Source organism: Phacochoerus africanus, chromosome 9 (genome assembly GCF_016906955.1).
Source record: "Phacochoerus africanus isolate WHEZ1 chromosome 9, ROS_Pafr_v1, whole genome shotgun sequence".
Lineage (NCBI taxonomy): Eukaryota > Metazoa > Chordata > Mammalia > Artiodactyla > Suidae > Phacochoerus > Phacochoerus africanus.
In genome coordinates, this window is record NC_062552.1 from 68554273 (window position 1) to 68581500 (window position 27228).

At 40.2% G+C, this 27228-nt stretch overlaps 1 protein-coding gene across 1 annotated transcript in view; it reads right to left on the minus strand.

Annotated features, from left to right (window-relative positions):
* AKAP6 (A-kinase anchoring protein 6) overlaps positions 1–21446 on the minus strand; it is a 461269-nt gene extending 439823 nt beyond the window's left edge. The window contains exon 1 of the mRNA XM_047795625.1: positions 21239–21446. The gene's annotated coding sequence lies outside the window, so the exon portion shown is untranslated. The remainder of the gene's footprint in view (positions 1–21238) is intronic.
* Positions 21447–27228: the final 5782 nt, after the last annotated feature.

Here is a 27228-nt window from a genome sequence, read left to right on the forward strand (position 1 = left end):
CCCACTGTGCCACAGCAGGTATTCTCAACTATTTTCTTTATTCACATATTTATTCCTTCATTTATCTTTTTAATAAAATGTTTATTCTGGAATAATTTTATAGAAAATCTGCAAAGACAGTAGAGATTTCCCATAATACCCACACCGTGTTTACTCCTTTGTTAACATCTCATATTATCAAGGCACATGTGTAAAACTATAAAGCCAATCTTAGCACACTGCTATTAATTAAAATCCAGACTTTATTTGGATTTTACCAGTTTTTCCATTAATGTCCTCTTTTGTTCCACGACCCAGTCTAGAGTACCACATTGCATTTAGTTGTGATATCTCCTTGGTCTCCTCGTTCTATAACAGTTTCTTAGGCTTCCCTTGTTTTCCATGACCTTGACAGTCTCGAGGAAGTTATGGGTTTTTGGAAAGAACACCATGGAGATGAAGTGCCCTTATCATCACATCATATCAGGGATACATAACTTCAACATGATATCACTGACAAAGGTTACTTCATCACTTGCCTGCAGTGGTTTTTGCCAGATTTCTCTTGTGTAAAGTTACTGTGTATTTTTCTCTTTCTGTATTCTGTCCCTTGGAAGTGAGCCACCAAGTCTATCCCACTCTAACAGGGGCAGAGGGGGCAGAGGGGTAGGTTAATCAAGCTCTTACTCCTGGAGACAGGAGGGCTAATGCACATTATTTGAAAGTCTTCTGTGAGGAAGACTTCTCTCTTCTCCCCTGTTTATTTATTTATTAAATCAATAAATAAGTTGAATATATATATAGTCTTTCTTAGGGCTGCACCCACAGCATATGGAGGTTCTCAGGCTAGGGGTCGAATCAGAGCTGTAGCTACCGGCCTACACCACAACCGTAACATGGGGATCCGAGCCATGTCTGCAACCTACACTACAGCTCACAGCAATGCCAGATCCTTAACCCACTGAGCAAGGCCAGGGATCGAACCTGCAACCTCATGGTTACTAGTTGGGTTCATTAACCACTGAGCCACGATGGGAACTCCTCAATCATTTATTTCTATTAATATGTACTCACACCTATTTATTTTATACTTTGGACTATAACTCAATAGTATATTAATTTATGTTATTGCCCAAAGAGTTCCAAATTTGGCTATCAGTCTTTCAGTTTGATTCTTGTGTCCCTTTGACATGCACCTTCCTTTTGTTTTGTGAGCACTTTTTTCTCACATTATATGATGTTCACACTCAGATTTCTCCCTGTCCTAGACCTGAATTAGCCATTTCTCCATGGAGCCCTGATTCTTTTTTATTGAAGAACAGTGTTTACAAACCAAGGTCTGGGCACTGAGGGTGTCCCTTCAACTACCGTTCAATAAATTTGTCGAAGATTTAATAAGTTAGCGTGTGGTGAAGCACTTCTTAACATAGAACCTGACACACAATAAGCACCCAAAAAAAAAAAACAGAAGAAAGCCATTATTTTTGCTGTAATGATGATGATGAAAATCATGCACATTTTTAATAAATTTGGAATTTCCAAATCCTAAGCTAAAACTATTCATTAGTCATTTTATCAAGCCCTAATAGGCCTACAGATCTTTCTATATTTCTGAGGCTCAGCATCATATAAAGCCAAGAAATAGATACTCCTCCACCTTGGCCCAAGATTTTGCATTCTTTGGCCATAAGACACTTTTTTTCCTTTGTTCCTAGCAACTACACAGAGCCATAAAATCAAAAGACTTCTGTGGAACAAGATGTTCTTTGATTTTTAAGTTTAAATGAAACATTTAAAGGGCTTTTAAAAAATCATCACTCCAAAATACAAGTCAAACTCACTTTGGATCTATAGAGTGCAGTTCTGAATTCCTGCCCAAATAACTGTTGTTTAGAAATACTATAATGTCATTGGAATGGAAATGGCTATTGTTTAATAGATGTATAAAAGCCCCTTCAAACAATTCCTGTTGTGTCAACTGCCAACGCCATTGTTCTTATTGAGTAATAGGTACTAGAGCGTCCTTTGTATGAATTAGATAACCAATAGCAAGAGTCTTAAGGGTGACTTAAAGGGGACCTCTACCTCAAGGACTCTGGTCAGTTAGAGTGGCCACTAAGTATCCTCTGGGCATGAGAATCAGAGAGATATCTTGGGAAACACAGACCTGGGAGGTTCTGTGGTAGACTCTGAGATCAATGGGCAGGCTCAGGACACAGGAATAGGAATGAGTGAAAAACAGAGGATCATTTGCACCTTTCAGGGCATTACCTGGACCCTGCAGAGTTGCTGGGTGGGAAGCACTGCAGAAAACTCAACCTGGTTTAGGATATATCAGAAACCTCATAGAATCCAGGGTAAAAGCACAGCAGGAAGAATGCTAGAAGGTAAAAGAAAGCAGACATTCCTTTTGACAAGTTCCTACAACAAAACTCTTCTCAGCTTTTCAGCATCCACATTCTTATTCCTAGACATTCTGGGTTTCTATTAGTTTTTGGACAACTGTTTTTGCTCTTAGTATCTCAGAATATATTAATTTTAATTTTGATTATTCTTGCACTGACCCAGTCCTATGTCTGAGGAAGGCCAGTTGATCCCTACCATAGACTGCAGCTTCTAAAATCCCCTGGCACCTGTCTAGCATATTTCCGGTCTAGCCCACCCTGAACTTTTTGCTTTTGCCCCCAGCATGATCCCACCAAGCTGTCTCCTCTGGGTCCTGGACCTGCTTAGTCCTTCATCTCTATCTCACTGTCCAGAGCAGCTTCTGCCTTGAGTCATGGCCCTCAAGGGCCATTTGGCTTCACATAAATGTCCATTGGGGCCTGGAAAACTTATCCCAATATCCTTGAGGAAAAGAGTTATAAGAACCAGAGCAACCAAAGGAACGTTTTGGAAATGGAAGCAAAGTGTCATAATTCTGGTGTCTTTCCTCTCCTCAGAAAGAAGTACAGGAGGGACCAGGTCAGCAGAAGAAATAATTCCTTACTTTCTAACATTGTGTTATCACTTTAACCAAACTTTAGACTTTATTGAAAAGTGACCAAGGGGCAGAGGGCTTCAATCCCAGAAGGCCAGCACTGAAAGTGCATAAAGTACATAAAGTCACGTGCCTTGGTATTGGATTGAGATCCATTTATACCTGGGTTTAGTTCCTGACCCACCCCTCACCAGCAAAGAGGCTTTGAGCAAGTCATAGGTTACAAGCTTCAATGTAAAATGCTAAGCCAATATTACAAAATATGTAATCTATTTTAAAATACTTCTGTATAATCTGTGTAATATATATGTCAATTCTTTTTTTTTTTTTTTTTTTTTTTGTCTTTTTAGGGCCACACCCATGGCACATGGAGGTTCCCAGGCTAGGGATCTAATCGGAGCTGTAGCTTCCAGCCTACACCACAGTCACAGCAACGCAGGATCTAAGCTGCATCTGTGACCTACACCATAGCTCAAGGCAACGCCGAATCCTTAACCCACTGAGCAAGGCCAGGGATTGAACCCGCATCCTCATGGACACTAGTCAGGTTCGTTAACCACTGAGCCATGACAGGAATTCTATATGGCAATCAATTTAAGGTTTATTTCTAGGCCTAGTCAGCTAAAGTGATATCTGGTATATACAGACCTGGGGCAAGGGGTATGTGCAGGCCAGCAATACATCAAAAAGAGGGGTAGCCTCACCTTGATCAATAATCATTGCTTTGTCATTTACTTTTTTTTTTTCTTCTGCTTTTTAGGGCTGCCCCGCAGCATATGGAGGTTCCCAGGCTAGGTGTCAAATCAGAGCTTTAGCTGCTGGCCTAAGCCACAGTCACAGCAATGCCAGATCTGAGCCATGTCTGTGACCTACACCACAGCTCACAGCAACACCAGATCCTTAACCTGCTGAGCAAGGCCAGGGATCAAACCTGCGTCCTCATGGTTGCTAGTCAGATTCATTTTTGCTGAGCCATGATGGGAACTCCTGCTTTGTCATTTAAAAACCTGAAAGTTAGAAATGGATTTTCCTGGAGAAATTATAGGTATTTGAGACATGAGTAGCTAAAATATTGTGGAAACTTTCAAGAAGAAAGGATAAGAATCCTCAGATGTACCCTTTGGTGACATTGCCTGAGGCTCAATCCCAAATTCGTTTGGGAAATTCTTGTTTCCAACCATTGGCTTAGAAGAATTTCTGACTACATGATGCTTATTAAAAGATGTAGATTTCTACCTCAAGTAAACCTTTTATTCAATGCTACACAGTTGCTATAATAAAAGGAAATAGAGCTGGAACTTCATCAAACACATCAAAGAGATTTTATGAAATAGTTTGTACCTACTTTGCGGATGAATGTTTGTCTACTTAATACCTACATATGTGGTAAATTTTGGTTTGAGGCTTGCATTCATTACAACTTGATAATAAGATTGTGTAAGAGCAGTTAATTATTACCATTTCAAACTTCTTAGATAGCTACTATGATTTCCAAAAGAACCCGAGAACTGGGTGTGATCAAGCTGACCTAAGGAAATTCTCAATTTCCACCCACTGTATCCTACAGAGCTACTGAGGAGTTACATGCAAAAAGCTGATGGTAAACTCTAAAATCCAGTCCAAACACATTGTCTCAGGAATACTTTTGATTTGCTCAACCCAAGTTTCCCCAGGGCTCACTAGCCTACAGATACAAATGTAATCACATTGTTGGTAATGTCTTTTGTTTGCCAGTTTCTTCCTCTTATCTGCCTCACTAGAGTGGAGATTCCTGAAAAGAGGACCCTATGTGAAATTTAACGATGGTTCAGCAAGAAATGTGTGTGCACACTCATTACAATGTGGGCATCTTTTCCAGGAAGAGCTGTTCTTTCTGGGCACCAGCAGGCCCCTCCCACTGGTGCTCTAGAGCAATAGTCTGTGGGGTGGGGGCTTATTCCATGGAAGATACAAGGAAAATCTTTGGAAATGGGAGAAAATACTAGTTTCTGCTTAATTTTTACCTTTGCGTATTTTTATAAAATACGGAATATAGAACACAAGTGAGGGTATTTGTTAACAGATAAACGATGTCAATCAAAAGAATCTAGAAACCTCTGGTTAGAGCATCCATAGATGGGAGCACATCTTTCTCCCTCTTGTACAATACATTCAGCCAAAGCAGTGGTCTTGTGCTCAAATCAGGTACAGATTTTTTAGTGAAAAAGCTCTTGTATGCAATATACTTGCCCCTCCCCAGTTTTTACAGGACTCAGCCCTGAGTCCAGGGAGTAACCAAGAGAGAATAACTTGTGACCCAGAACAAACTGGACTCAGAATCACCCCACCCTCTGGAAATTAGAGCTATAGTGGCTGACTGACTCCACTTCTTTCAGGATGAGTTCTCTTCAGAAATGTTTTCTGACCCTGGTAACAATACACTCTGTCCACTGATGGAATAGATGACCAACTCATCATCAACATAGGGCAGACATTCAGTGGACCTGCCCAGGCAGGACTGAGTTCCGTGATGGAGGCAACTCAAGCTGAGAGGCTCCAGCCTATACCACAGCTGACACTGTAAGGAATACTAACCTTTCACTGCTAAACCACACAATCATTTCCAAATCGAAGCTTTAGCTACACTGGGAAAACCTCTCTGGACAATCCAGTGCCCTGAGGTTATCCAGATGCATAACCTCTGTGTCTACTTACTTACGCAACATCTGTGGGGAAAATGTGAAATCAACCGATAGAGTATTTTAATACCTGAGGGTACAACAGATTTTGTGAATTGAATCTATGTTAGAGAAGTAAATGTACATTTTAAAATGTGGAATTTCCTTTGACAAGAATACGAGAATTTAGTGGTAAATATTATTCACTGGGCCCAAAACAATTTTCCGCGGAAACATTTTCCCCAAGTTAGAAAAGAAGCACAAGGAAAATAAAATTTTATAGACAGACTGTCCCCAACTTGCAGTGATTCAACTTCCGACTTTTTGACTTTATAATGGTGCAAAACCATACACATTCAGTAGAAACTATACTTCAAATTGTGATCTTTTCTTGGGCTAGTGATAAGCAGTATGATACTCTCTCTGATGCAGGGCAGCACAGCTCGGTCAGCCACATTACCGAGTAGGTAAACAACCAATACACTTACAACCATTCTGTGTTCACTCTGTTTTTTACTGCCAGTACACTATTCTGTAAATTACATGCAATATTCAACACCTTATCATAAAATGGGCTTTGTGTTAGAAGATTTTGCCTAACTGAAGGCTAATATAAGAGTTCTGAGCACATTTAAGGAAGGCCAGGCTAAGCTATGGTATTCAGTTAGGTTATATGTATTAAATGTATTTTCAATTTACGGTATTTTAAACTTATGATGGGTAACCTCATCCCAAGTCAAGGAAGATCTATATAAATATTGGTCATGTAATGAGGTTGTTCCTGTCTAATTTAGGGCAGAAAAAGGGTAGTTGGACAAGCTGCTAGTACAAGATTCTTTTGACCACTGAAATCTCGTAGGTCTGGAATTGGAACAGAAATTTTCCTAAAACAAGGTCAGGCAGCAAGCCAAGCCACCAGTCATCCTTGTACATTATGAATAGTCCCTGCCTCCACTGACCACTCCTGAGAATTTTTGGTCTCTCAGGCATTGTGCAAGGTGCTTTAAACACCATGTGGCTAAACTTCACAATACTTAACAAGGCAGGTACTATGAAGGAAAGCTGACCCAGAAGGGCAGCTTTCTTTAGGCGCAGAGCTAGTACATGACTGGGTTCTGAACACTGACAATCTAACTGACCCTAAGCACAGCTCACCCACATGTCATCTGCCTTCCTCATGGGAACCAGTTGTCTGAATCCTTCGAGGGGAAAAATGGCTGCTCCTTTGCTCTCTTGTGAGCATTACTGTGAACGATGCCAGTGTTGTGGGCCACAGAGTTAAAACTGGCTCTTGTCCATTGGGATTAAGCCAAAGGACAAATGAGAATCATGCCTTCAAAAAGAGAAATACTCGGGAGTTCCCGTTGTGGCTCAGTGGGTAACAAATCCGACTAGGAACCATGAGGTTGCGGGTTCAATCCCTGGCCTTGCTCACTGGGTTAAGGATCTGGGGGTTGCCGTGACCTGTGGTATAGGTTGCAGACGCAGCTCAGATCCCTCGTTGCTGTGGCTCTGGCATAGGCCGGCAGCTACAGCTCCGATTAGACCCATAGCCTGGGAACCTCCATATGCCATGGGTGCGGCCCTAGAAAAGGCAAAAAGTCAAAAAAAAAAAAAAAAGAGAGAGAGAAATAATTCCTGGTGCTGAAGTCAGCAATGTGTAATCCTCTTTAGTTACGCTGTAGTAATGTTATATACCAACTTTTGGAATTCTCTGATCAGATAAACTTTTATTTCAAAATAGGAAAAAAAAAAAAACTCATTCCATCTAAGATAACACATCTCTTGTTAGAGTTCCCATCCTGCTCACACTGTGCATTTTCTCTCCCTCTTCACCTCTTCACCACAGCACACCAGCCAAACTGGATACCTGAGGTTCTCCTAGACACAGGCTTTAACAGAGCTGAAAAAGGTTCAGAGCACAGCTAGAAAGATCACGGAGATGGAAAGGCCTTTCATGAGAGGATCTCTAATAATATCAGGTCTGGTTTAGAAAAGGGGAAGCCAGGAGGTAGGGGAGCATGACCTAAATCTATCAGACAATAAGAAGTTATTTGGGGCAGCTCTAAGCTCATTTTCACCATATCCCAGAGAGTTAGAAACTCTACAGGCCTCGGTAACTCAGCAGGACTTGGGTGAGGGAGAGATGAAACAGAGGCTGAGGATGACGCTGAGTTCCTACCCCAAGGGAAGGGACTGAAGACAAGACTTTATCCCAGACAGGGAGTTCAGAAAGACAAACAGGTTTGGAATGGGGAAGAGGGTGAGATCATTTCAGGTGTGCAGAATGAAGGCACTCGAGCAAGACTAGGGAGAAGATAAACACAGGCAGAAAAATATAAGCCTGAATCTAAGAAAAAATAACCAGAGGCTAAACATCTGAATTCATGAGTCATCAGCACATAGCTATAGGATATGCCAGTGACAAGCAGAGGATCACCCAGAGAAAAGGAGGAGAGTTAAAGATTTGTCCCTTCTGGTCTGAGATCAGACTCGTGGTCTCATGAGAGTTATTTTAGACTAAATAAAACAGTAAACTTGTTTACCTATAGCCATTAAGACATATGTAATACTTGTGAACATGGAACCTCTGTGACCCTTTTAGCTCAGAGAATTTTACAAATAAAGTTTAACATCTCTTTGTTATAAATACATACAGTGTAAAAGTCCACAGTTTTCCTAAGAGAAGTTTGTTACTGTTACTCTGCAAAAACAAAATATAGGAGTTCCCATGGTGGCACAGTGGTTAACGAATCTGACTAGGAACCATGAGATTGCGGGTTTGATCCCTGGCCTTGCTCAGTGGGTTAAGGATCTGAGGTTGCCGTAACCGTGGTGTAGGTGGCAGACTCAGCTCAGATCCCGAGTTGCTGTGGCTCTGGCGTAGGCCAGCAGCTACAGCTCCAATGAAACCCCTAGCCTGGGAACCTCCATATGCCTTGGGAGTAGCCCTAGAAAAGGCAAAAAGACAAAAATACCAAAAAAAAAAAAGGAAATCAGTTGAAGTAAATTTGCAGATGTCAGATAAATGATGGAATTATTGCTCCAGAGATAGTTGAGAATGCTATGAAAGACAACTTTCTTATTCTCCCCCCAGATGTCCCCTGGGAAACTTGTTAAAAGTCTACATGGCCCTAGGAGTTCCCATCGTGGCACAGCGGAAATCTGACTAGGAACCATGAGGTTGCGGGTTCAATCCCTGGCCTCACTTAGTAGATCTTGGTGTTGCCGTAAGCCGTGGTATAGGCCACAGATACAGCTTGGATCTGACGTTGCTATGGCTGTGGTGTAGGCCAGTGGCTACAGCTCCAATTGGACCCCAAGCCTGGGAACCTCCATATGCCGAGGGTGTGGGCCTAGAAAGACAAAAAAAAAAAAAAAGTCTACATGGCCCTAGAAGATAGGACTCCTCTTCCTAGGAATCCACGCCTCCTTGCAACTATTTCTAATTTAGGTCCATTTGTTTTACTAGCTAAACATTTAGTTATTTCTGATTGAGGGAGTACAATGACAATTACTAGTAAAAATAGTATGACCAGTGACTGAATTTGAAGCATGTAATGGGCACCATTCTAGGAGCTGTGAGCATTCAACTCAGCAAGCCCTTGAGGCATGCATCAGCATTTCCATCCTACAAACAAGGAAATCCAAGAGCAGAGTTGAGCAAGCTGCCCAAAGCACATCATTGGTAGCAGAAGAGAAGAATTCAATCTCAGATTTGTCTTTCATTAATGCCCCCGCATGCTCTTTGCACTACTTCCGCAACTCACTTAAGGACTGACTTTCATCAAATCACAGCAACAGTAAAAACATTGCTGTGATAATTAACAAATTATTAGGTAGAACCACATGAAACTGCCAATATTCGACTATTTTTGACTACAGAAATGGGAATTTCATGTGGTTTGACCTTATAAAAGCACATACACTGGTATTTTTTTTACAAATGTCTGGAGCAGCAGTATGAGTTTCTAAAGAAATTCCACACCCAACAGGAAGGGTAGAGGAGAACCAAATATTTCACTCAGCTCATTAACAGAAAATACATGTATGGCTAAAAAGAGAATATTTAGAAAATACATGAATTTGTAAGGTAAAGGAGCTGTTTGAATGTTTTTGTGAGAGGGGTAAGAGGAGAGGGAATTGGAGGAAGGTGGTCAAAAGGTATAAACCTCTGGTTATAAGACAATTAAGTAGGAGTTCCCATCGTGGCGCAGCGGAAATGAATCTGACTAGGAACCATGAGGTTGCAGGTTCCATCCCTGGCCTCACCCAGTGGGTTAAGTTTCTGGCGTTGACGTGACCTGTGGTATAGGTCGCAGATGTGGATCAGATCAGGCATTGCTGTGGTTTTGGCATAAGCCGGCAGCTACAGCTCTGATTGGACCCCTAGCCTCGGCACCTCCATATGCCATGGGTACGACCCTAAAGAGATAAAAAAGACAAAAAAAAAGACAACTAGGTAATAAGGATATAACGTACAACATGATGGCTATAGCTTATACTATTGTATAATACTCAGGAAATTTGTTAAGAGTAAATTCTAAGAGTTCTTATCACAAAGATAAATTTTTTTCCTTTATTCTTTTCTTTTTTCTTTTTATTGTATCTATATGAGAAGACAGATGTTAGCTGAACCTGTTGTGGGCATTATTTCACAATATGTACAAATCAAACCATCATGCTCTATGCTGATATGGAGATGTATATAAATTACTACTCAATAAAACTGAAAAAAAAATTAAGTTTGTTGTGAAGACTGTAACTTGTTAGTTAAGTGAAATATTATGCACTGACTATAGGTTAACCACCAAGAATACAGTGACACATAAGCTAATGAAACATACAAGTGTAAAATTTAAATAGTGTATAAATAATGTTTTCATCTATATGAGGGCATTAAACAAAGTTAAAATATTCTGGAAAAATCACTAGACTGAACAATTGAAAGATAGGGAGAACCCTATAAGTGAGGTATAAAATATTAGAGCTAAAAGGAAACAGAAATCACTTAAAGTTAACCCTTTCATTTTACTGTGGAGGAAACTAAGGTTCAGGAAGATTATCTAAACACGTATTCAAACTCAGGTTTCTCACTTCCAGTCCAGGGCTCTTTAAAACAGATCAGAATAACATGCTATTTGAACACAATAATGTCCTTGTGTACTGCAACATAGCATGTATTGCAGATGTAAGAAAATTTCCACAAGGCATAATTTTAATCCTGTAGCATGATGAGGTTGCTATAAGTAAATATATTAAATATGTTTCATAACCATAAAATAAAAACACTATGAACTATAAATTTAACAGCATTACATTTTCTAATTCAATCTGTTGTTATTATGGTATGACAAGCACACTGCCTTTTCTTAAGATGTTTTTCTAATTGCTTTTGGGTATTGTTTTGCCTCTTTAAGGAGGAAGACATCCTAAAAATAGGATGCTGTCAAAATGGTTTGAATTTCAAGAAAACAAATTTCATACCTGTTCACTGAGAAATAAATACTTAGTTCAAAAGCATGACATTTAGAATATGTCTTTGGTACAAAATTCAGCTATCCATATCTACTGCTAAAAGATAGTTTGCCTTTAATTCAAAATATATAGCAGAAACTGGCTATCTTAAATATTTCATTCACTTATGAGGTGGAATGTTCTTCTGGCCAAACAACTGTAGTGTTACATGTCTATGCTTTGCTTCATTCCTCATTAGAGCATTTTTCATAGCAATAGGAAAGTGTTGACCGGCATGGATTATTCTCCCTATCTGGTGCTTTCCTTGAAGATTCTTTCAAAATCCACCAATTCAATAATCTGAGATTACAGCTAAGGATTCATGATTTAAAGGAGAATAAATAACTATTCCTGAAGGATACCAAAATTCACTAAAGATATAACTGCTGGTAAAATACTCAGGGTATGTTTCAAATGACCTGGAAAGCCCCAGCTCCCTCTTAGACCCCAAGGGGAAACAGAAGCCCATCAGAGCTGCCTAGACAACATCCCTGCTTCTAAAGGAAGGATTTAGAATAACTGGGCAGTGTATGATGGCCTAACCATCAGCCACAAGCGCCTCTTGACATGCTATCTGGAATAGCAAGAATCAATCACTCAAGAGTGTTTAGAACCTTGAAAAGCATCACCACAAAAGAGAATTCATTTTCTACATACTGAATAAAATCAAGCTGCTTCTCTCAAAGGGTTATGCAGATTCATTCTTTCTTGCAACAAGAATTTATTGAGCACCTATCCTATGCCAGGCAATATTCTAGAAGCTGAGGAAACATCAAAGAACAAAAAAGACTAAAATCACTGCTCTCATGCATCTTGTTTATACTAAGGGGAGAAAATATAGTAAAATGTGTAGTTTGCAGATGATAATCAGTGCTATAGAGAAAAATTAAGCGGAAAAAAGAAATTACATTAGATAATATATGTGCCTAGCACAGAATAAGCATTTAAAACATATTAAAGAGGTTTTCTTTCCGTTAATAAAAGCTCTAAAAATTATTTCGCTGGTTTCATGATTGGAGTTGGGGAGAAATTACATTTCTTCTTGTGAGAGTAATTATCATATTCCACTACTTCTGAGTAGTGAAATAATAATAAATTTTATATATCAAATGCCTGCCCTGTGCTAATAACTTTACATAAAAATATACATTTCATTTCATCCTGTAAAATGGATATTCTCCTCAATTTTATATGCGAGGAAAATGACACTCTAAGAAGCTCAAGATCACAGACCTTGTAATCCTATGTTCAAGCTAAGATTCAAAGGTAAATTGATCTGGTTCAAAATCCACCCAGCCAGGCTTTGTTCTTGTTTAGGGTTAGGGTCTCAGGAGATAGAGTCAATCAAGAAGGAAAACAGGGCTACTACTCCCACAGGACCACCTCTCATTCAATACAAGTTACAGCAAAATTTCACTTTAGGCTTGGCAATATACCCTTTCCATTAGCATTCTGCTTTGTCCTCAAGCTGGTTGACAGCACTCATTTTACTACTTCTTATTTGGACATATATGGTATTCATGTAAGGATGGTGATAAGATTTAACATCTAAGAACAAAAGAAAAAAACATCAGGCCAGAGACCATGATTTTTGTTATTTTCTTAAAGAATAATTTAAAAAGTTAAAATATATGAGTCTATCCACCTTCACAACAAATACAACTAATAATACTAACCAGAGCAAAGAGCAAAAGGAATAACCCTCCAAGTAAAAAATAACACAATGAAACATGTTTCCTCTTAAACTGGTTCTGTTACCTTTTTCTTGGTTCTATACCTCTTTGCCTATTCATCTTCAGTTAAGTCAAAATTCAAATGTTTAAAAATCATATTATCAATTATTTAAGGCTAACTGAGTGAAAACCATATCTTGATTCATTCATCTGATTATTAGTTCTATGAGCAATCATGCCTGGTTTTGTGGTTGTTTTCATTTTTTACCTTTATTTTTCAGATCTTGCTTACATTTCAAGCAGCTGCTCTCTTGAAATAGGTACTTTTAGTGCTCTAGAAGGTGTGCACAACTGTTAGCCAAGGCTGAAGAAATGTGTGTCTCTCTAGAATCTTGCTGTACTGCCTACCTTCTTACCACCCCTGTTCCCCATTTTTATTTATTTTTAATTGAAAATGCAATGTAGGAGCTCCCGTCAAGGCTCAACAGTTAACGAACCTAACCAGTATCCACGATGATGTGGGTTCAACTCCTAGCCTTGCTCAGTGGGTAAAGGATCCGGTGTTGCTGTGAGCTGTGGTGTAGGTCACACATGTGGCTTGGATTCCGAGTTGCTGTGGCTGTGGTATAGGCCAGCAGCTACAGCTCCGATTCGACCCTCTAGCCTGGGAATTTCTATATGCCTCCGGTGCAGTCCTAAAAAGACAAAAAAAAAAAAAAAAAAAAAAAGAAGAAGAAGAAGAAAATGCAATGTAATAGCACTAAAAGACAAAATCTCTTTAACTACATTTGTACCCCTGTTTTCATTTTTGCATATAGTCTTCACCATTTAAGGCCCTCCTGTTCTGGTTATTTTATATCATATAAATGATGCCCCAGAGACTGCCTGCAAGAGTGACAGATATGCATTTTAAAGAGTCATTCTCTTTTAATTCACATAAAAACAAAAAAAAAACAGGCTAAATACAGTACAATATTTGAATTAACTATTAAAAGCTAAATGTAAAGAGATTATTTCACAAGGGGAGCTGAACTATCATTTGGTTTCTGGGCTATTTTTATGCTAATGAAATGGGAATAAACACTAGCAGGGAAGATGGGGGTCTGCAGGCTACTGGCGGGGAGGACTATGGTGGGTTCATAGCTATGCCAGAAGTTTACAGTGATAGGAGACTGAAAGAGAGAAACAAAAGATAAGCACTAAGAACTGAAAATTCTTAGGAGTTCCCTGTTGGCTCGGTGGGTTAAGGACCTGGCGTAGTCACTGTTGTGACTCTGGTTACAGCTGTGGTGTGGGTTTGACCCCTGGCCTGGGAATTTCTGTATGTTGTAGGTGTGGCCAAAAAAAAAAAAAAAAAGAATTGAAAAAGTTGAGAGGGGGTGGGAAACAGAATTTGGGCCAGAAAAATGAGTTATTTAAGAAAACACACTTAAATCAAGGAATTGGTGAAAAAAAGATGAGAAGGCTCTGGAGTTCCCATTGTGGCTCAGTGGTTAACGAATCCGACTAGGAACCATGAGGTTGCAGGTTCGATCCCTGGCCTTGCTCAGTGGGTTAAGGATCCGGCGTTACGGTGAGCTGTGGTATAGGTCGCAGACGCGGCTCAGATCCCGTGTTGCTGTGGCTGTGGTGTAGGCTGGCGGCAGCTCCAATTGGACCCCTAGCCTGGGAACCTCCATATGCCGCAGGAGCGCCCCAAAAAATGGCAAAAAAAAAAATGAGAGGGCTGCCCCAGATATGCCTGGAGCTCCATCACAGAGAATGTCTAGAACAAGGGAAGAACTAATCAGGACTATCTCCAAGCAGAGCCCAAACGCAGTGTTAAATCTACAAGCTCTCCAAGTAATATACAAGTGCTCGCCTTTGGTCATTGCAAAGTGTTTGTTTCTTCAGCACAGGATCTTGCACATGGTAGATATTCAATGCATTTGTTGACTGTTGACTGCTGATGAAATTATATGAAACAGCCGGCTTTACAGCTTGTACAATGGTGGACTTGGTGGGCATTAGGATTGTTACAGGGTACAGAGAAAGGCCCTGAATCCTTTGAGGCTTGATCCTTAGAGAAGATTCTATCTCTAAGACATGACAAGAACCCCTTATAGATTTGTCCTTGTTTACCATCATACAGAAAAAAAAAAAAATTTACCTTTTTCCAATGTAGCAAATACTATCATTCATGTTAATTTTCTAGCATTTCTCTGCACATCTGTAGATTAATACAGCCTCTTCTCACTGTGATATGATGGGTGAGAATGCTTCATCAACTATAAGGCCCAAGAGTCTGTCACCAGCATCTCATTATTATAAACAGTAATGGCAGATCTGAACTTATGAACATTAGCATGGCTGGAACTGCCTTACTGGAGAAGGGTTCATTATAAATATTGATTGTAATTCCCTTTTTAATTAAAAAAAAAGTGAACTATTGCTATAGTAATATAACCTCAAATTATAGGCCCCCAGACTCCTGGAGAGAATAGAAAAAAAAATTAGTGCTAAAAAAATACCCAGCCAGCATAAAAATATTGTGTAATTTAAATGAGAATTAAACAAAGAAGGTGATAAAAGTAATCAAGTCATAAACAAAGGGCGGGAGAATTAACATAAACAATGAACCAATAAGATGGTTAATTAGCTTGCTTTGCAAAGAAAATTTGATTTCTCCCCTGAAAGCAATGGTGGTGACAAATAAGCCTGACCTATCAACTATCTTCAGGTATAATGTAATATGTCCCCCATTGCCTATAAAAGAAATGCCACTGAATTACTGTGCATGGCAATGAATTACCATGGATGCTTCTAAATTATCATGTAAGAGGTCTTCGCTTTAGGTTGTTTTGACAACAGTCCCTTAGTTTTTTTTTTTTTTTTTTTGGTTTGGTTTGTTATTGTTGTTGTTGTTTTAAGCTCCAACAAAAGCTTAAAAAAGTTGTTGGAGTTTCTATTTCAATTATTTCAGAACAGAAGTCTGAAACTCAAATACCCACAGGCCTCAGGCAGCCTCAATGAAGATAAATGATGGGAGTTGAGGGGGGAGGCCATGATGAATTGGAGAATACTGCTCCAAGGCAGTCAACTAAGCCAGGTGTGCTACATTAGCTAATCCTTAAAGAGAAGGTTAAAACTCAGGTTTATGTGTCAAATTTTTTATATCCAAAGGGCCATACAGAACTGGCTAGATAACTTGCAGGGTCCAATGTGAAATGAAAATGAAGAACACTTTGCTCAAAAATTATTAAGAATTGCAAGCTAGCAAAGGCAGGGCATTAGGACCCTGGCAAGTACAGGGTCCTATGCTGCAGCCTAGGTTAGGAGTCCATGAAGCCTGCCCTGCAGCTATACAAAACAAGCTCAGGAATCACCTAGTGTGAGAGGGTTCTAGAGGTTCTACATTTTCTCTCCATTTCCCCTTGTGACAAAGCACACAGTTGCCAGAGGGCTGGAAGAGTTTGAGGCATTCGCTACAGCTGAAGAAGAAAGAAAAACAGGGCTGGAGACTTACAAGGGAAATAAAGACTCTCCTTTGTCCTCATCAAGTCTTAACATCAATGATGGAGTGAGGGATTCAGCTGCTGATAGGTATGTGCTTATGGAGAAGAAATCTTCAGCCTTATTAATTCAAAATACCTAAAAGTTTGCGGCTATGGCCAAAGTCCTATAAAAAGTGATATTCCCTGAAAAGTCTTCCCACCTATAGCCCAGCTATAGAGTTCAGTAAGAGCAGTTGCCATCAAAGAGGAATAGTCAGTCTGCCTGTTACAAGTCAGACATACTTCACCCATGCATGAACACAAACCTGAAAAATTTCATGAAAATTTATGAAAATACAACCATGGTTTGAATACATTAGTTAATATGATTGCTGAGACAAGTGCTTCCCATTTAAAGTGATGTTTTGTAAGGCATACTAGGCTGAATGAACAGGCTGCTTGTAGCTGGCGTGACTGACACATACCTCCACCAGCCTGCTGGCTAGAACATTTGATTTAGAGGGTTTTCTGGACAGTTTTTAAAGGTGAGAAATACTTTAATTTTCACCAAAATGAAAAAAAAACCTCCTGATCTGTCATATACATTTCATATCTCCATGTGTCAGGTTTATGTCAACTGAGACAGACATGTACTTTTGTTTAATTACAATTATACTCTGCAGAATAGCATATGAACAAAATGCTAATTGCCATATTGGCTTGGGCCACACCCAACAATATTCTAATCCAAACTCAAGAAGAAAAAAACCAAAGTTATTGTTCAATGCTGCGATTTTTACTTTCAGATGTAGACTATACATGCAGAGATAATGGGTGTATCCATTAGCACATGGAATAGAAGTAAACAGAAACAGAAATAGTATTATAGCATCAAAGAGAATAAGTTATTCCACTATAAATTCACCTGTTTAATTTTGTCTCCCCCCTCCCCCCAAAAGAATGTGGTTGGGAAAGAGACTGGCATCTCTCTGGTTCCGTTGCTATGTTCCCTGACATTGCCTAGCACATAGTAGACTCTCAATAAATAGTTGTTGAACTGAATTGAATCCATAGGATCAAAACAAGTTCTCATTCCCTGATTCCAGGATTGGGAATAGAGGGAAATCTGAGACATGCAGTAGGACTACCAACCTCCCTGAATTCTACTGGCTTTTTTATTCCTTAAATAGAATCTAACTAACTCCTGTAGTCACTGCACCCGCTAAACTGTGGCTTTCTGGACAGACTCTAACTTATGTAGCTCATGTAGACATGAGCTTGGGCCTCCTTGAAGCAGGCTGAGACAAACATTAACTTCTTCCCAGAACCTAGAAACAGCTACTAAGCTCTGTGGAATAATATTCCTAAGTATTCACCATACCGGAATCAATATCAATGTGCTGTCAGTGTGTGCATTAGCCCCATAGTCAAACAAAGAACAGCCCTTACAGCCCAATAATGACACTAGGCGTGGATAGCTGGGGATGGGCAAGATGATGCAGAGATGACTGTATCAGCTCTCCTCAAACACAGCGCTTCCAGGATGTTGCACAAGACCGTCATTCTTGTACTTTGTCAGAGATAGGCAGCATTTAGATTCAACCACTGGTAATATTCAGTAAAATAGCTGTCTTTTACCTTCTTGACCCCAGAGAAGGATCCAAAGCACACCTTCCTGGCTGTAAGAGAAATTTCCTCTTCTATTCCTTGCCTAGTGTTGGCAGGGAATTCAAATGTCTTAAAGTCAGCGCTGCACTTCATATATGGCTGATAAGACAGGTATGACAAATGAATCACTACTGACTCAAGTAAGATCTGCTTTTAATACAACTCCATCATGCCGGCCCTTATTCTTGTAGCATTCCCCATATGCAGATCCTACTAGAAAGATATGTCAAGCAAAGGTAGTGCTAAAAGGTCTGAGCATCAATTCTGCATTACTTAAATCTCTAGGATCAGAGTAGGATCTGACAAAGACTCATGCTCAGCTCTGCAGTAAAACTGAAATTTCATCCTACATGTGAACTCTGATTTTTCCAATTAGAATGAGAGGGGTGGGGTGAGTGTGATAGAGCAAAGATGACTGCTCTTACAGTACATGCACAGTTAAGATATAAAACTAAGACGACTGTCAGCAAGCGGGTAGGCATCACAGTCAAATCACATTGGTTTGGAATCTTGGTCCAATCCCTTATTAACTCTACAACCTTAGCCAAATTTGGTAGCCAGGCTAAGACGATTTCTGTAAAATGTAAGTAATAATCCTTAATTCCATAAAATGAGATTGTTACCCTCTACCTCATAATGTTATTATAAGGCCTAAATAAGTTACATACAATGTTTAGTCCAGGGCCCATACATAATAAGAACTGAATAAATAACAGCTGTGGTTGTTACTATGATTATTCATTTTATCACCCTGCCATGCCCTAGTTATCCACAAAGAATTAACTTCTTTATAACTTTGTAATTCAGTAAAGAAAGCCATAACCAAAAGCATGAAGGAGATTGGCTTCTTGTGAGGTTTCCATGGTATAAACTTGCCCACAATAAATATGGTCTTAATGATCTTTCACTCATCACTATGAAACAAAATTCTCTAAAATCTAGAAAGTTTCAGTGAAACACCACAAAATGCAGTCATAGAGCAATCTCTCCCTTCCCCCATAGACACACACACACACACATACAATCCATCCTTCCATCCATCCATCCATCCCTTGGGGATATATTAAAACTAAGACAACTGAAATAGCCTTAGCCAGTAATTAAGACACACAGCTAATAAGAGTGCAGCACAGGCTGTGGCCCTCTGCAAAAAAACCCAAGCACCCAGGAATGACAGCTCCCATTATCAGGGCTTTGTTCTCCTGGAGCAAAAAGAGCACAAAAGCATAAAGTTGGCGAATTGCAACTGCATTTTGAACATTTGCAGGGGCAAGGAGAGATCACAGGCTCCTCTGAACTAGGAGGATATTCCACCAGATAACTGCGTCAGCCCACACCCACCAGCGCCATCCCCACCCTCAAAGCATGACTCTACTTTTTCTAACATTGCCTTTAAGGAATCTGGCTTTTGCGACTTCCAGTAATTGTACAAATCACCCATGATGAGACAGCTGAGAGCACTTCCATTAGACAAAAGAAACAAAAATTAAGCAAATAGGAAACTCATTAAAATGCTGCCTTTGGATATTTTTATTCCTAGCAATTTATGTTACCAAGCAAGTCTTTCTTGGTTGCTTTTCCTTGGAAGTAATACTTTAAACGAATTCCATCGAGTACTGAGTGATTTTTCTCCAGACCCCATAATCCAGCCACGAAACACACTTTCCCCTCCCCCATCATCATCTAGCACTCCTCCCTGTCACCTTAGAGCTTCTGACTTAGCCATGTTCACACCCAGAAGTCCCAGCAGGGCTTTCTGTTCACATTATATGAAACAAAAAAGCAGGCAATGAACAATCCCTGCTTCTAAGTGTTTGCAATAAAGCCAGGCTGGGCTGACCTCTCCCTTCCCATACAGCTGCATGTCAGCCACATAAGCTTAAAGGACCAAGGGCAGCATGTGTGTGATGTGTATAAACAAACTAATTAAAATCCAAGATCTTTCATTCCAGCTAGTGCCTAATGGGACCAATATGCTCAGTGTGGAAAAAAAAAAAGAAAGAAAGAAAGAAAAAAAAAAAAGGAATCACTCCTGCTTCCTATGATACAGCTCTTTTAGGTTCCAAAACAGCCTAAAAGATGAGGAACTCAAAGGTTGCCATTCATTCCTGTAAGACTTTTCAAATAAAAACTATCAGCTTGGCAGCACTGAGCCAAAAGACCACTCCCTGATTCCAAGTGGACATATTGATCAATTGAACTGACATGTGCCTCCTCCTTTCTCTCTCTTGGTAGCAATCAGCTGCACCAGGGAAATCCATTTCCCAAAACAAAAGGCAACTCACTGCTCCTTATCTGACACGGTCAAGCCTTATTTTTTAGAAAAAATAATAGTAATAATGAAGAGACCTGAAGGCAGAGCTACGAGTTGAAATAAGCTCCATACATGTTTATATGGAGTTTCAGAATTGAGTTAAGGTTATGACTGAGCTCAGAGATTGGTATTCACCACAATCACTGAGGACTCTGCTATTTATTCATCTTATTGGTTTCTGGTTAAAGTTAAGCAAGAGGTAGCAACACCACTGCCACTTCCAGAGGCTCTCCTCAGGGTTACCCTTCACTGCAACTGCCGCAGAGAGGAGACTTGTTACAAGTCAGCCTGCAAATAACTCCAGCTATTTTGGAGACTAGCTAGAGAAGGGAAAATATTGTGGCAGTCTTTCAACTAATTATGAAGAACATGGGTTAAAGGACTACCATATAAATCAAAAGGCTCAAGTAATTTCATTTGGTTTGGGTCTTTATGTTTTTAATAAATTCTGTCTGAACATGCAAGAGATCCCCTTTCACATCAGGGTTATGTCAAATGCTTATTCAGCATTCGTTCTTTGCCATGAAGAAACTGAAACCCAACCAAGGCAAATACTGAATTTCATAATGTAAATCACTTAATATTTCATAAATCTCAAGAGCAAACAGGGCCCCAACTAGCTCTGCCCCCTAAAAAAGAAATAGACATCTTTACAATCTTTAAATACTGTGAACTGCTCAATTTAGAGCCTATTTGGGGTTTTCAGTTGAAAAATACCTTATGTTTATGAAAAATTCCATGAGAACATTAAAAATAACAGGCAGAGATGGAATAAGGATAATTCTAAATATTTTGATTCCTCTATGATTCTTAGAGGCCTTTGTCTTAACCCAGCAGCCTGAAAACAGATTAGGTAAAACAGCCCTTCTTTCCCCAGTCCATTTTAAGCAGACAACATCCCCCCATCTCCGCCTTAGCAGATACTGACTAACCAAGAAAACAGCCATGCAATTAAGGCTCAGACATTTAACACTCACCATCTCCTGCTTCCACCGTCTTCTTTTGATGTTTACAGCACATCTGTAGGATGCAATACTAGGAGATGCCTTGTTTGACCTGCTGCATGATGCTGTGACATCAGTTCAGATGATGCAGCTCATTATGGGAAAGACTGCTGTTGCTATGGCAACTGGGATGTGCTAGGAATCCTTGCTGCATTTCCAGTGGAGCCTGAGACAATACGGAAGCCCTGTAAGAAACAGACGATATGCAAAATTTAGACCAAAGGAAGAGGATCCCTCATTGGACTAAAATCCATAGGTTTAAAAGGGATTTCCCCGAAGTCACTTTGGAAAAAATAAAAATTATCTTCTACTTTGTTGTTACACATTTAGAAAAGGGGGAGAGGGTAATCAGATTTAGTAATAGACAGATAAAAACTCAAATGTACAATGTTTCTCTGTTAGGTAATTTGATTACTTTTTTTCTCTCTGGACAGAAGAGAGGAAATACTGTTATAAAAAGTTATTAAAAAGAAATTTTCTCATTTGTCAAAGACCAAAAGAACAAAGCCAGGAGTAGAATTAAAAATGGAATAAAAACAGCTGAGAAATTGACTCTAATTCTAAAGTAAACAGGCTTTAATTCTCAGAGCATGGACAAACTCCCACCAATGAAGTCTGCCCTACTCATTTCCCCCTGATGGACACAAATCCACAGGACCTCCTCATGCAGAGTAGCCCCAGTATCACTTGAGCATCAGACTGGCACATACAAGGAAGTTTAGAATCTAGGGGAAACACCATACCACCTTCAACTTCTAGGGCCCCTCCACTGAACTGCAAAAAACCCCTGCCATTAATAGGCAAAATGAAAGAGAATTTCTGGGTCCAAATCTGGTAGTTGGAACAAATGACAGACTTGCTAGAAACTTCCTAAATCACTGGCATTCTCAACATTGAGGTTCTGTTTTCCTCTCTATGGGGCAATGAGACACACAGGAGAAAATTATTCACACCCCTCCCCCCATGAAAGCAGAAACTGTGTGAAAAGCCACATTTAAACAAGACACAGTGAGGTATTTCTCCAGTTGGTAAAAGAAAACCAAATCTAAAGCAATCATTTCTTTCCAGCCCTGAGCAGAAACAAACATTATGTGATGCAAACTGGGGAGAAGGAGACATGACAAAGCAGCCCTCTCTTGCATATTTAATATTCTCAGACCATGGATAGAGATTCAAGCTGACCTACATCCACTCTATCTGCACAATTCTGGGGAAGAACAACAGTCTAAAATCCCCAAATCTAATGAGACAATTATGTTATTCCCTCCTACTTGAGATTTTAAATGGCATTGTTAACCAGCATGGGGGATGGGAGGATGAAATGGCAGAAGGAATTCAGGCAGTAGCTTGGTAAATGGGCCCTGATAAAATGACTGAAAGATGCCAAGATGCTAGCAGGGTGCACCATCAGCCATGCACAGAGCATCCCTTCCCTGGATGGAAAGCCAAGATTGCCCTTGCTTCACCTAATGAGGAATTGGGAGACCAAGAGCAAGATGTGAAGCTGCCTGCCCAAGTCATCCATGCTCTCAGTCATGGGCAGAGCCTGACTCCCACCCTTTATCTTTGACCACATGCCACACCAAGGGAAGTAACAGCAGCCACTCCAGTGCAAACAGCACTGATCTGGGATTCAGGAAACCCAAATGTTAACACCAACCAGTTCTTGCAGTGAGCATCTGTGTAACGTTAGGTCAATCAATTAACCTTTTGGAGACTTAAGTTTCTCATCTGCATTAATGATGAATTTAGCTAATAACCATGGTTTTCAAGTTTTTTTATTAGTAACGGAACCCTTTCTTCTAATGATACAGACCAAAGCTGGGCTGCCCTGGTTGAGAGGGGATAAGAAGCCCAGAGACAATGTTGATCAGTCTTTCTCAATCCCAACCCCCACATCACCCACTATGACCTGACCCTAAAGGCACCTCTAATGAGCCTGTCAGCCACTGGGGAAGATGGAGGGGAAGTCATAGGTTCATAACAATAGTATCAGCCTTTTCACAGCTGAATCCCACAGTTCTCTAAGAGGGAGAGAAAAGGGTAGGATCAGGTGTTCCAGACTTGAACATGGCTTCTCAGTAAGAGAAGAGTCTTATCAGTTTCCTTTGCCTGAGCAAATCATTTGGTAGGAAGAGACGGATGTCTCATTAAATCTGAGGCCAAGTCAGAATTTTTTTTCTTTTTAATGGTCGCGCTAGCAGCATACATAAGTTCCCGGGGCAGGGATCGAATCCAATCTGCAGCTGCAACCTATGCCACTGCTGTGGCAAAGCCTGATCCTTAACCCACTGCTCTAGGACTGGGATCAAACCAATGCCACCACAGAGACAATGCCAGGTCCTTAAGCTCCAGTGCCACAGCAGGAACTCCCAAGTCAGACTTTTAACAATCTGAAGTGGCTGAATAACTGGCCCCCAAAATGGCCTGGATTGGCTTAAAAAGTGGCCTATAAGACAGAAGCAAGTCTTGCCATGTGAATGGGCCCAAAGTAATTCACCTTGAACTTACCAGTGGCCTTTCTCACTGCCCTCAAATCCTCAACTTGCAGTGGTGTTTTGAGGACTGCATGCAATAATGTATATGGGAAACTAGAGCACCAAAGAAAAGTCGAACCTTGTTAATACTCTCATTAACAGCCCACTCACTCCAATCAGAGAAGGTTCTTTAACTGTAACCTGTAGGTACAGCAGGATTCTGAACTCTGGAAATAAGACGGTTAGGAAATGGCTTACAAAGTCTGCACAGCTACCCAAGAGGTCTTACCCCTCACCACTCACTTCAGATAAGGTCAGGGAAGGTAATGGACCAGGGGTCCTCCTAGAGTACAGAGCCAGGGCCATGGGCAGAATGGACAAACAGCTCTTCTTGGGGAACAGGGTCAGGGCCAGACCAAGGGAACTCTGCTACTTCCAGGTAGCTACATTAAATTTTTACTAACCAAGGGTCGTTCTTACCCTAAGCAATGTTACCTGGCAATATTGTTGACATTTTATTACTTTCAGGTTTCCACGAGAACAGTTACAGCATTAACCAAAGGTTGAATTCTTATAAAGAAAGAGAAAGAGCTCAGTTAATCCTTTACCAACAATGCCAATTCTGTAATTATGGCTTCGAAACTGACCTTCATTCCCCAAATATACAAACACTCAAACACCCTAATGACAGGCCTATATAGTCATACACCCATGCCAATTACAGATGCTGCAACTGGCCTGAAAGTAAATAAAGTATAAGAATGTTTGGAGGCCAAAAATACCTGGACACCAAATTACTGATGCAGTTGAATGCAGAGCACCCCTCCTACTTTTTTTAGATAAACATGCAAAGCCTGGTTATTTGCAATTATTGCCTGAGGACTTGCAATTAATATATATATTAATATATAAGCTCGGTTTCTTTTTCCTTTTTATGGCCACACCTGTGGCATACGGAAGTTCCCAGGCTAGGAGTCGAATAGGAGCTGCAGCTGCAGGCCTACACCACAGCCACAGAAACAATGGATCTGAGCCACATCTGCAACCTGACCTATGCCAGAGCTTGCAGCAACACCGGATCCCTAACCCATTGATAAGTTTAGTTATTATTGTTGTCACCTGACATTTGGATTTATTATTTCCTCTCAGACATCACCTCTTTCACATTCTAACTTAACATGCTTTGGGTGGGAATCCAACCAAGGAATGCAGAATGCCACTCCGTCTTAGGCCAACCAGCTTGTTACATCCCCCAGGGGGTGCAGAAATAAGTTCAGAGATGGTTTGGGACCTCACTGAAGCCAATGAGATGCAATGAGACATTGTAATGAAATCACTGTTGGATCCTGGTTTTGAAAGGATGTCAAATCTGAAGCTGTCCATCCATTTTGCATTCATGGGTGAAGAACCTAAGAATAAAGCCAATAGAGGGAGGGCAGCACTGAGTTGAGAGACAAGATAATGAGTTCTGGTGACACTGCGACAGAAATCAGCCCTACTCTGACTCTGTAGGTTTTAAGAGCCAGAAAGTCCCTTTTTCTGCTCCAGCCAGTATGTCTTGGGATTTTGGTCACAGTAAACAGAGTCCTAACAGATCCAGCCATCGGGGAAACTATGTAAGGTACAAATTGGCACATTAGCATGAAGGGTACTTAGAAGAAGGGAAAAAAAAAAAAGCTTGGATTCTGGAACAGTTCATGAGGGTCAGCCATGAGACCCCTCAAAGGGCCAGGGTCAGGGCTAGAGCTGGCAAGACCGCTCACAAGGAAGATGCAAGGCATTATTCATCTTTTCTCCTGGACATTCCTGGACTTGACAGTGACCTCACATTCCAATCAACAGCCCCAGTGTCCTGGTAGAAGTCCAGTTGTGCCGTTACATAGGAAAGGAAAACATTCAGGGCTGACATAGGAAGCAGGGCTTTATGAGCTGTTTAAACACTGCACTGGTATTTCTGGGGCTTTCCTGTTTTAGTATGTCATTTTTTCATAGGCCTTAATCTTATCTACTCAGGCAGACAGCTCTTTAGGGTCCTAACCATGTCTTGTGCTATTTTCGATGTCCCCATAACCCGTTGCAATTGCCAAACAAATCCCTCTTAATTCGTAATTTCTTTTTTGTTAAAGTAACATTGTTTCCATTCCAGGTAAAGAAAAATATCTTGAAGGGATTTCTCCTTATCACTCCAGAGTTTGAAGCATTGTAAGATTTTACTAAAGGCTTATATGTGTAAATCTTTTTCTTTTCCTCTGCTGCCTAAAATAACAAAAAGTAACTTGCTACTGAGAAGATCTAACCAAAAATGATAAAGCAAGCCAGCAAACAAACATCTACTATGTGTCATCAGAGACAGAGGGAGTAGTGGTCATGATACCTGTTTCAAATTATTTACAGCTGAGTCTTTTAAGTACCACAGCATTTTTGGCACACAGGGTCTTTTAACTACATTCTTCCCCTTACCTTAGAAAAACAATGAATAAAACAGCTAACCCTCATTCATAGATATCCTCCCAGCATAAACATAATACATTCTAGAAAGGTGGAGTTTTCAAGAGAACTTTAGTTAGAAAAAGTGATTCATTTTTCTACGGAAAAGAAACAAATTACATCATACCTTTATACATAAAATTCAAATAATTCATTATAGCAAATAATGCATTAAAGGGTTCACTATAACAAAATCACAAGTGGATCTAATAAAAGAGATTTATGTACAGGGTTTACAGGGTACAAACAGACTTTTTTATCAAATAATCCAATTTAATAAATATACTCTTAAAAAATAGCTCTATATAAAACACCGAGTCACACACCATGGGTTAAGCAATCTTCATTTGCTAGGGTGCTATGAAACAAATGAGAGAGCTGAAATCTTGCAGCCTATAAAAGCATTAATTTTGTTTTACCTTTAGCTGAGCTTTTATACCAGCCTGCCTTATATCCATTAAGGGTGCATATCTGATGTAGAAACAACTTTAAGCATCTTCAAGGCAAAGACCATGTCTTCCAGAGCAGAATGGCTTGTGTAGCAAACACTTGTGTACATTGCCTGGTAAATTCTTCTTTACCTGAGTTTGTCAAGTTCAGAGACTTAATCCTGATACTAAAGATATGCAATCAAAAACGCCCAAACAACCAGAGTTCCAGTTGCGGTGCAGTGGAAATCAATCTGACTAGGAACCACAAGGTTGCGGGTTTGATCCCTGGCCTGGCTCAGTGGGTTAAGGATCCGGCTTTGCCGGGAGCTGTGGTGTAGATCACAGATGTGGCTCAGATCTGGCATTGCTGTGGCTGTGGTGCAGGCCAGCAGCTGTAGCTCCGATTGGACAGCTAGGCTGGGAACCTCCATATGCCATGGGTGCGGCCCCCAAAAAAACAAAAAAAACAAAAAACTCCCAAACAACCAACCATTAATGTATATACATAAACACATACACATATACATATAGAATTTAAAACATCACTGAGAATGAGTTTTTGCACATA